The 10774-nt window shown below is 48.3% G+C and overlaps 1 non-coding gene across 1 annotated transcript; it reads left to right on the forward strand.

Annotated features, from left to right (window-relative positions):
- Positions 1 to 10407: 10407 nt before the first annotated feature.
- On the forward strand, positions 10408 to 10479 carry TRNAG-UCC. Its single transcript has one exon. It is a non-coding gene; the product is annotated as a tRNA-Gly (tRNA).
- The last annotated feature ends 295 nt before the right edge of the window (positions 10480 to 10774 follow it).

The following is a 10774-nucleotide window of genomic DNA, read 5'->3' on the forward strand; positions in this document are numbered from 1 at the left end:
GAAAAAATCCAGCCTTGGGAGAGCAAAGCCCCCAGGAATGGGACTGTCCCAACCAGAGGGGCAGGGAGAGAGGACAGGGGAAGGAGAGACTGAAAGGGGCAGTGGGAGAAATGAGGGGGGAGAGATTTCCAGCTCTCTAGTCCACCCAGAGACATGTATTGCTGCATCCCTGGGCAGAACCACTTTCCAGTGAACAAGCAAAGGATCAGAGAGAGGAAAAGCCAGTTCCTGACTCCATATTCCCCCTGCTGGGGTGTAGCTGCCGTGGGGTCAGTGTCTGAGGGAATCCCCCACAGTGACTCCTTTGGTTCTGCTCTTTTCTAGCCTTGTGTTCAGAGACTTTGTTAGGGGGTGAGGGGAGGGAGAAGGGAGGTTAAAAATGTGTCTGGGCTTAGCCTGGCAGGAGGGACCAGGTCTACATTGTCATAAACAGATTTAGCATTTCCCAGCATGGCAGAATCTAGGATGTCTGTCTGCAGGGAAAGGGGCTGGGGGAATTCTGATGTGAAATTAACTAAAACCGGTTCTGAAATGCCCACAACTGCCCTTCTCCCCCAGACAGGCTGCAGAATGGCGTCCATGTTTTGCTCCAGGTCATCCCAGCCTGACGTGGGACAGGGAAGAGAAATGGCTGCAGTGGAGTCAGTTCAGGTAGGGGGGTTGCTGGTGGGTTCCTGCTGGAGGAGAGGGAGAGCAAATACACCGGAGATGGGAAGGTTTGCACAGTCTGGTTTGGAGGTTGGAGCGGGGCAGGAAATTCACAGGGTGGGGAAAGGAGGAGGCCAGGGTGTGGCAAACCTGCTGGGAGTTATTTAATAAGTGGCCTAGATTCTAGGAACAGACCCAGGAGGTTCGGAGGTGGAAATGCCCTAATTTGTGAAGAAAGAAAATAGCCCACCTACATGGAGCTAGTCAAACTGACCAGACTCCCAGGGCTGGAGCCTGAGCTCACTAACCAGCGGCTGCTGTGAGATATGAAGGGGGCACCCATGAGTCAGGCTTATTGGAGCTGCCTCTCCCTTCATATCCTGCTCCTCACAATGAGGAGGTTATTGGGCTTCCTACCAGGGAGCTCTCCCTGGACCCTGCTAGGGGCTCCATCTCCTGTATCAGTCGGTGGCTAGTAGGTGTGTGATGGATCTGCTGGGAGAGACAAGGCGCTCTCTCTTCGTCCCCTCACCCTGGTATTTGCTGGATACTCTGAGCGGGGTCAGGGTGGGACTCTGTTGAGTGGGATCCACCCACAGCTTCCATTTGATTCGCTCCTCTCTGCCACAAATAGTGGGGCTGTGAGTGGGGAAAGAGGTCCTGAGTGTTGGACTCTTGCTCTTCCAGGGGCCGGTGACCTTTGAGGAGGTGGCTGTGCATTTCACCAGGGAAGAGTGGGCTCTGCTGGACCCCGCTCAGAGAGCCCTCTACTGGGATGTCATGCAGGAGAACTATGAGACTGTGACCTCACTGGGTAAGGGTTCCTGTCCCCTCGGTTCTTGGAAGGGGAAATGAAGAGATAAGGTTCACGCCAGCCCCACAATGCCACCTCTACTCTGTCCTGTTTCAGCATCACCCCAATATGCCAGTGACACAGACACACTACCAGAGACGCTCCCCTGCTGCAGAACACTTTGGGAACAGAGCACAGGAGCCGTATCGCACAGTGTCAAATAGCTCCTGTTTGCTCAAGTGAAACTGGGGGTTAGGTCTGGCATAACTATTCCATACCCCTAATCATTTTTGTTGCCCTTTTCTGAACCTTTTCCAATTCCAATATAACTTTTTTTGAGATGGGGTGACAACATCTGCATGCAGTATTCAAGATGTGGGTGTATCATGGATTCATTTGCTGTTTTTACAAATATGATATATGATATATTCTGTCGTATCTATCCCTTTCTTAATTATTTCCAACATTGTTTGCTTTTTTTCACTGCTGCTGCACATTGAGTGGATGTTTTCAGAGAACTATCCACAGTGACTCCAAGATCCATCTCATGAGTGGAAACAGCTAATTTAGACCCCATCATTCTGTATGTATAGTTGGGATTATGTTTTCCAATGGGCTGCACTATGTGCTATCCTGACATCTAGCACTGCTGAGATCCTGCATTCAGTGATATCCCTGCTCTTCCTGTTCCCTTTCTCCACTGAACCCCACCAGACCATGCTTCCTGTTTCCAGCTTCCCCAGGACACTCTCTCTGTTTCTGAACCTCTCGGTGCATCCTTGAATGCTGGCTGGGAGTATCCAGACAGGGGAGCTCCAGCAGCAGAACACTGAATCTCACCCAGGATTACAGATGACAGAACTCCTCACTGCTCTGGATTGCACCCAGCATGTGAAAATGGCCTAGGTTGGTAGTGACATTTCTTGAGACATGGAGAGTCTTGCTCCCATATCACCAGGTGTAATAACGATAACAGGAAAGGCCGAATATGGAAAACTGATTGTTCAGCTTGCTTTTGACCTGCATCATATTTTGCAATATATTCCAAATGAGGTAATTAACGTGCAACGTATGTGTCGTTGTTTGGGGTTTTTAGCTTTAAAAGGCTTGTGTGATTTTTAGCTCAGGGGGACAGTATTCCAATAGCTGTTGCCCCCTGCGCACTTTTAACCAAGAAAAGAGCCTCAGGCTGAGCTGATTCAAAATCAATCGTGTGGTCGTTTTCCCAACAGCTTCAAGAGGTCCCTGTGATGGAATGTAAATGTCTTCTTCACACCTTCCCCCTGCAGGAGAATGGCTGTTTGACCAGCTGTTTGCCTTGCTGTCTCTGAGGAACTGCTCTGTGGGTGTTCCCCAGAATTGTAACATTTTCAGTAATCTCATACTGTAAAATCTCATAACTTTACATACAGTGTTACTACACATTTTAACAGGAGGATAATATTCAGTAGGTTATGCATTTTCAAATGATACCTCACAAGCCATACTGTGTACAAAATTGATCATAATTTTCTAGAAGAGTGAATACAGGGGTATAGACAGACACAGTGTCTGTGTGTGTGTTCCCAGCAGATATGTGGGTATTTCAATCCCTTATAAGCACAGTGCTCGGCATCTTCAAGGCCCTGGGGAACTGGTCCTGGGAATTCACTGGTTTACCAAGTGTGACACTGTATGGAATTGTGAGACACTTTGGTATTAATAATAAAATAATATTATAATCTGATAAAATTGCAATGAATCCTGCTAGATATGCCATGCCAGGTGTCAGTGAAAATGTTATGATTTGCCAAGTATGATAATATTGTTTCTATGTTTGTATCACCTTTGTATTGTGAGTTATAGATATGTAGGGTATACCTGTATTTCCAGACTTGTGCAGTGTTTCTGTGTGACACCCCCAGACATATTGGCATCAGCACTGCCTAGCCTGTTTGATGGCCCATTGACGATCATCAGCTGTACAATGAGCCCATGGAAAGGACCAAGGGGATACACCTATTGAGTCAGCAAGACATGCCGGGGTATGCCTGTGTAATGAGAACTCCAAGGCTTTTCCATGCCATGTGCTGTGAATCTTGTGTTTGGAACACAGGAAGTACAGGCCACATGGCAAAAGGAATATAAAGGGCAGCTGCATCATCTCCATTTTGTCTTCAATCCCCCTTCCTACCTCTGGAGCAACTTCTCTACAAACTGAAGCCTTGAACAAAGGACTGAATGACCCATCCAAACTGTGGATGTGTTCCAGACGGACTTTCAAGCCAGCTACTCACCAATACTGCTAAGAACCTGATATATCCATTTTGGAATGTATCTGACTGCGTTCCCATTTAACTTCTTTCTGTCTTTCTTTCATTTAAACCTTTAGTTTAGATGTTAAAGGATTGGCTGGAAGGATGGAATTTTGGGTAATATCCAAACCTATACTGACCTGGTGATGTGGCTGACCCTTTGGGGTCAGAGGAACACTTTGTTTATGTGAGCAGAGTTTTTAAATAACCTCTCACTGTACTGGACCTAGTTGCTGATTGGGAGTCAGAGAACAGGGATGCAATAAAGGGGGCCGTGTGATTTCTTTTTTCAGCTTCTCGATTACCCGCGTGGGTGATCAGAAGCACAGTTGGTGACTGGTCGGTGAGTTTAACTTCAGTGTTAACCAGCAGTTTTGGGAGCATCTGCTCTCCCTTTTTCAGCCTGCCCTAACTTTGGCATTTTCAGTGAGAACTGCCCCTGGCCCACCAGGTCACACTAAGCACTGAAGTTAAATGAATAGAATGTTTTTTTTATGACCAAGTCTTATGAAATCAACTGAACTCCTTTTGTTTTCTTTCATCTGAGCAGGGTTTCTAGTTTTCCAGCGTGATGTTATCTCCCAGCTGGAACAAGGGGAAGACCCATGGGTCCCAGACCTCCAGGGTTCAAAGGAAAGAGAGATCCTGAAATCTCCCTGCACAGGTGAGGAAACATTAAACCACCTCAGAATCTGTAAGTGCCTGAAGGAAACATCTGGGATGCCCAACAAAGCCCGTGGGAGGTCTCTCAGTTCATTATTATCCCTTGCAGGGGTCGTATCCTCAGGGTAAATATAGTTCATGGCTTCCTATAGATCCTAGCAGACACCAGGCCGTAGCTTCCTTCCTTCCCCCTGCGTATTTGGATGGGATGTGAAGGCTGAATTCATCCCCCTCCTCTCTCCTTTCTGGGGGAAGAGTTTGGGGGAGTTCAGCTCCTGATTTTTATTTGACCTGTCTTCAGCACTTGTTTTTGTTTGGTCTTCCCCTTTCCATCCCTGTTTGAGGTTTCTGTCTCTATCACAGCAGGTGATGCAATGGCATGTGAGAAAGAGGAGCAGAATTCTCAGCCTGAAAATGTTGAGCCAGTGGGTAAAAACAGAGCATTATCACAAAGATCGAAAAGGAATGTGTTCAGGAGTCATGAGCAGGGAAAATCCAGGGAGATTCAGCACAGACCAAAAACAGATCAAGGAAACCAGCCAGGGAAGAAAGTGGATAAATTTATTTCTTCTTGGGGAACTCAGAAGATCCTCATGGAAACCACAACACAGCAGGATATCCTCAGGCGAAAGAGAAAAAATACATGCAGTGAGTGTGGAAAAACCTTCTCTCACAGCTCAGCCCTTTCTGTACATCAGAGAATCCACACAGGGGAAAGGCCCTATGAATGCACTGAGTGCGGGAAAACCTTCAATCGCAGTTCGCACCTTATTAGGCATCAAACAATCCACGGAGGAGAGAGCCCCTAGGAATGCCGTGAGTGTGGAAAATGCTTCACTAGCAGCTCAAACCTTAGATTTAATTTACTCTGGTTCCTCAACTGTTGCTACAGCTCTACTACCCATCAGTCCAGAAACTGAGAGAAATGGAGAGTTCCAACCATTGTCCTTTTAGTATCTTATTGTTCCTCTCTCTGTTTTTTGTGCTGGCCTTTCTATTCTATCATTTTCTGCCTTTGTTTAGTTGGTAACAGTTGGTTTCCATCACTCACATTTGTTTGTTTAAATCTCTATCCGTTGTTAAATAAATTTTTTGCTTGTTCGATAACTGTACTCAGGTGCTGTGTGAAATACAGTAGCAATGGTCCACAGTAAAACTAGTAACCTGGGATACTTGGGGAAGAGAGGATCTGGGATTTCATCGAGTATCTGGTGATCCAGGCTGGACCCCAGAGGGGGACAAATTGAAGGAACTCAAGGGTTAAGGTGGCTGCTGTAGCTCAGAGGAGGGTCCTTGACTTCCAGCAGGCTGGTGAGTTTGGTCACTAACATCCAGCTGCCAAATGCAAAACTCCCTCTTCCTTGTGGCAGGTGGCAACAAGGCGACTTACAGTCCTCAGCACCCTGAGAAGGGTCACAATGTGTCTCTATGTTGATCCACCTGTCAAATTCACACAGGGAAAGCTCCCGATAGCACAAAACTCTGTCCTATGAAATCATGGAACATGTGCTCTTTGCTCTGTGAAAGCATGTAAAGAATCCAAGCGCTGGAGGACAGGGTTTGGGTCCAGAGTGACCTAGACAAATTGGAGGATTGGGCCCAAAGAAATCTGAGGAGGTTCAACAAGGAGAAGTGCAGAGTCCTGCACTTAGGACGGAAGAATCCCAGGCACTGCCACAGACTGGGGACTGACGGAGTGAGGGGGGATTTGATAGCAGCCTTCAACTACCTGAAAGAGCAGCATTGTGGGCTTTCTCCTTGCCACTTTTGCTGGGCTGGGCAGGCAGCCTGGAGGCCTTTCTAGAAGAGAATTGGGAACTGAGTTAGAAAAACCAATGTGAAAACCAGAACCTCAGGTTTAGACTCATTCATTTATAATATTAAATCTTCAATTCTAGTGTCACAGTCAATACAATTGCTTCAGCCTGATTGTAACAGGGCGGTACTCACCCCTGCAGCGCCTCCTGCTGGTGACTCATGGAATTAGCTCAGTCCAGCGCCAGAGCGCCCTCTGCAGGCCAGTGATCCACCTGTTCCTCTGGCCCCCCGTGTCCCTCCCTGGACCCAGTGCCCCTTTCTCTGGGGTGCTGCCCCCTGACAATAACCCCCCATCTCTCTGGGTCTCCCCTCCTTAGGTAACCCTCACCCTCTATCCCTACCTTGCCTCAGTGTATGGCTACTGCCAGTCATTGTCTAGCCCCCCACTCTGGGGCAGACTGCAGTCTCAGCCAACTCATCCCTGGCAAGGAGGGTTTGGACCTGCTGCTTTGTCCTACCCCTGGGCCGCCCTCTGCGACCCACAGTACCTATCGGCCCACTCCTAGGCCGCAGCCTGGGGCTTTCTAGGCTGGAGCTCCCCGGCTCCTCAGCCTTCCCCAGCCCTGCTGCACTCAGGTACCTGGTCTCTCTTTCCCAGCAGCTAGGCCCCTCTCTCTGAAGGCAGAAGAGAGACTGTCTGGGCTCCTAGCTTCCCTGCCTTTTATAAGGCCCTGCTCCTCAGTTTGGGGCGTGGCCCCCAGCTGCAGCCACTTCCCCAATCAGCTCAGCTCTGTCAGGCCACTTTTAACCCCTTAAAACCCCGGAGCAGGGTCCACCCTGCTACACTGATAGCTGCCCAAAGGGAAACTTAACGTCTCTCCAAGGGGAGTGGAGAGAAAGCACTTGTCAGAGTCCAAGAGAGACAAGGCGGGTGAGGGTAAGAGCTTGCAGAGGACCAACCTCTGTTGGTGAAAGAGACAAGCTGTGGAGCTAACCCAGCACCCTTCTTCAGTTCTGTGTAGCCTGGAAGTTCGTCTCCTCCATAACCAGCAGTTAGAACATAAGAACAGCCACACTGAGTCAGACCAGTTCATCTAGCCCACTCTCCCGAAAGTGGCCAATGCTCCGCGCCCCAGAGGACCCCTGGGACCAACATGGATACACCACCACCACAAACAAGGTTAAAAGTCAATGCACATGGGAGAAGCATCTTGTGTTTCATTCCTTATGTCCTAGTCCCATCGTGTGGCCATTTCCTTTTCTTCCTTTCTGTTAAAAGCTTTGGTGTTTTGCACAGAAACATTATTTCCCCAGGAGAGACCCAGGAGTGGGGGCTGCATTCCTGTGCCAAACAGTCACTGGAAGGGGGCAGACAAAGGCCTTAAGGATGAGGCGTCCCTCACTGTCAAAAGATCATCTCCCTCTTGCAGGTCACTGGCAGCCTGAATTTGTTCCTTATCCTCCCAGAGTCTGGGGGCTGGAATCAGCACTACCCAGCCCCTCCATATGTAGCAGGAACAAACACAAACCTGGTCTTTAAAACAAGCTGTCCCCTTCCTTCTCAGGGAAGATTTTTCTGTGATTGAAGTTGAGCTTCAGTTCCCCTCTCCTAGGGGTGGGGCGGGTGTGGGGCCAGCTCCCAGTGAGATCTGTTTTCACCTTTGCCCCCTTTCAGTCACTCTGGGATGGTAACTCTGCTCCCAGCTGTCAGGCAGCTTCCAGCCCATCCACTCTGTTCATTAACTTCATGGTCATATGTCACCCCATTGCCAGCACACAGAGCCTGCAGGAAAGCTACTCCTGCCAGATGCATTGGTGGTATAGTGGTGTGTGTAGGTGTTTTCCAAACAATTCATCTGGGTTTGATTCCCAGCTAATGCAATAATGGCTTTTCTCTTCTGTTTCCTCATCTGGAAGTGGTTTAATTTCAGTCCCATTGTGTTACAATCACATTATCTATAGAATGAGACAATAAATGTGTCAAAGTCCAGCAGGTCATACAGGATGGAGGCACACAAGGGGCTGGAATATGTCATCTGAGAAAGACAGAACCCTTGGAAACCTGCATCTCCCATCCCCTGGCCTTGTGTGTTATGATTCCAGCTGCGTGAGCTGTTTGTAGGATGTTCCGGCACAATGGGGAAATGAAGTTTTGAGTCAGTTTTTGCTCCTGCAGATTCCTTTGCTGTTATAATTATAATGACATGAACAACAGGGAGGCAAAATAAACATAAACCCCAAATTGCAATACAGGTGGGGAAAGAGACGATCACGGTTAAGCCAAACACATCAAAATAAAAATTAATACTAAAAAAGGGGAGGGGGGAAGAGATCAGGTATGTGGAGATCCCCTTGATATTTCAATGCACATTGTTAGAATCAAAGTTCAGACTTGACACTGGAAAACTACCTGTCTCTCTGAACACCTGTGATGAGCAAGATGGAGTTGGGACACCTGTTCTGCTTCAATCATTTATTGTCTCTCTGTTCTCTCCTTCTCCCCCCAATTCCTTGTCTCCAATGTCTCTGCCTTTCTCCTCTTGCTCCCTCTCCCCTGCCCTTTCCAGGAACTCACAGTCTACAGCATTTAGGACAAGCCAGAGCTCCCATGTTCTGCACATGAGCCTGTGTCAGAGGACGTGTGACCCAGGTCAGAACCAGTCACCAGATCAATATGACCCTTTATGGGCGACTTCTCTGCCTGCTCTGCAATTTACATCTCCCCTCTCCCCCCACCACCCGCAAACAGGGTGGGGTACAGCTCTGACTGAGAGGCCTCACAGGAGAAATTTCAGCCCAAAGACAAATTTGTGTGAAATGTTGAGAAATGAAGAGCCCCCCAAATCCCCAGAACTCTAGTGTCACCCCCATGGCACCAGCACAGGGAAACCAGTGAGATGGGGTTACAGAATACAAGGGGGGAGGCAGCAGGGAGAGAGGTGACAGGGAATCTCTTTTTTTCTTTCTCTCGTCACTTTCTGTTCTTCTCTTTCCTTCCAGGAACTGCAGTCACAGCAGGGAGGGGTTTGTCTCCGTGTCTATCACGGAGGTGGTGGAAGTGACGGATTCTGTCCATCCTGTTAGCCATGGCGTTATCTTCATCTTCAAATACCTCTCAGGACATTTAACAGAGGGAGTGAACCCCCCAAAAATGGCTCCCTGTTGAGGCATTGTACCATACCTGCCCCTGGAGACTGTCTGGTTTTATACTCTTAGAGCTTTTTCTCTTCAAACCGCTTATTCCAATCTCTGGGCCAACCTCCGCATTTCAGAGTTTAGAATTTACTCTCATCACCCTCCTATGGCACTTTCCATGTGAATTGGGCAAAGCGAGTGGGGGAAGCTCCGTGGCTAATGAAAACCAACGCTCTGGGTGAGGCCTGAACTCACACCCACAGCTGTATTTCCCCCTGCATGAGCCACTATAGGTGCTTCTTAGACAAACTTGGGCTGTAGGTGGTTATGTGTGTCTGTGCTTCACCACTTTGGCTGCTCTGTGAAAAGCTGATGGTTCAAACAGAAGCTGGTGGTTTTTTGTTTTGTTTTAAGCAATTAGAGTCTAGTACATTTTAACAGGCAGAAAATGTCCTATTCTGGTCTAGCCCCATTTGACTCCTTCTGTCCATCTTCTTCCTTCGCCCTCAGTGTCTTTCCTTCCCCATTGGGGACATGCAGAGATGAACCCCAGTCAGTCTGTGTCACAGAGAGTCAATCTCCTAAGGAATGTGGGTGAAGGATTCCAGCTGAATTAACGCCGTTCACCTGGGTTAGAAACATTTGTTTCTTTCGAGCACATAGTGGGAAATGGGACATTAATTCAGACCCAGGAGGCAAGGCAGAGAGGCTTCATGCTCTTGATCTCCATGAAGGGAGAGAGGATCCCCAGGAAGGAACAGAGCTTCCTTTAGATTCAAGCTGGGTCTCCTGGAAGTTGGAAAAGACCCTTGGTCACTGAGGATCTCATGGCACCGTGCTGCTCCAGAGGCTCGAGAGTCTTGGGTGCGGGGAGGGTGTCACTGCACAGTCTGAAATGGAAGGGAGGACCCTGGAAGGGAGGGGGAGGAACAGAAAATGGAGAGGAATGAAACAGAATAAACGCCTCTTCTGTCTCCCATCCCCAACCCAGCAAGAACTGTTATCAGTGGGGAAACTCCCCATGATGAATGACAGAGACCACAGAGACATTGGCCTCATGCTGAGAAGTAAGGTGACCAATCACCAAGTGTGAAAAATCAGAAACTTTCCCCAGATGCATTGGTGGTATAGTGGTGAGCATAGCTGCCTTCCAAGCAGTTGACCTGGGTTCAATTCCCAGCCAGTGCAATGATGTGATGATTCCTCCACTGGGAATTGGTTTAATTTCAGTCACATTGTTTCAGTTTATCAATGGAATGAAAGAATCAGTGTCCCAAATCCCAACAGGTCATTAAACACCCAGTGGAGGAAGAAAGGGGTGGGACTATATAATGAGCAGTTGGAGTCATCCTGGTATTACAATGCTTGGTTTATTTATTTATTTTTAATTTCCTTTACTTCCCTCTCCCTGTTAGACTCAGAGCCTTTAAGGTCAAAAGGGACCAGTGTGATCATCTAGTCTGACCTGCTGCACCTTGCAGGC

This window comes from Mauremys mutica, unplaced genomic scaffold, assembly GCF_020497125.1.
Source record: "Mauremys mutica isolate MM-2020 ecotype Southern unplaced genomic scaffold, ASM2049712v1 Super-Scaffold_100070, whole genome shotgun sequence".
NCBI classification, from domain to species: Eukaryota; Metazoa; Chordata; order Testudines; family Geoemydidae; genus Mauremys; species Mauremys mutica.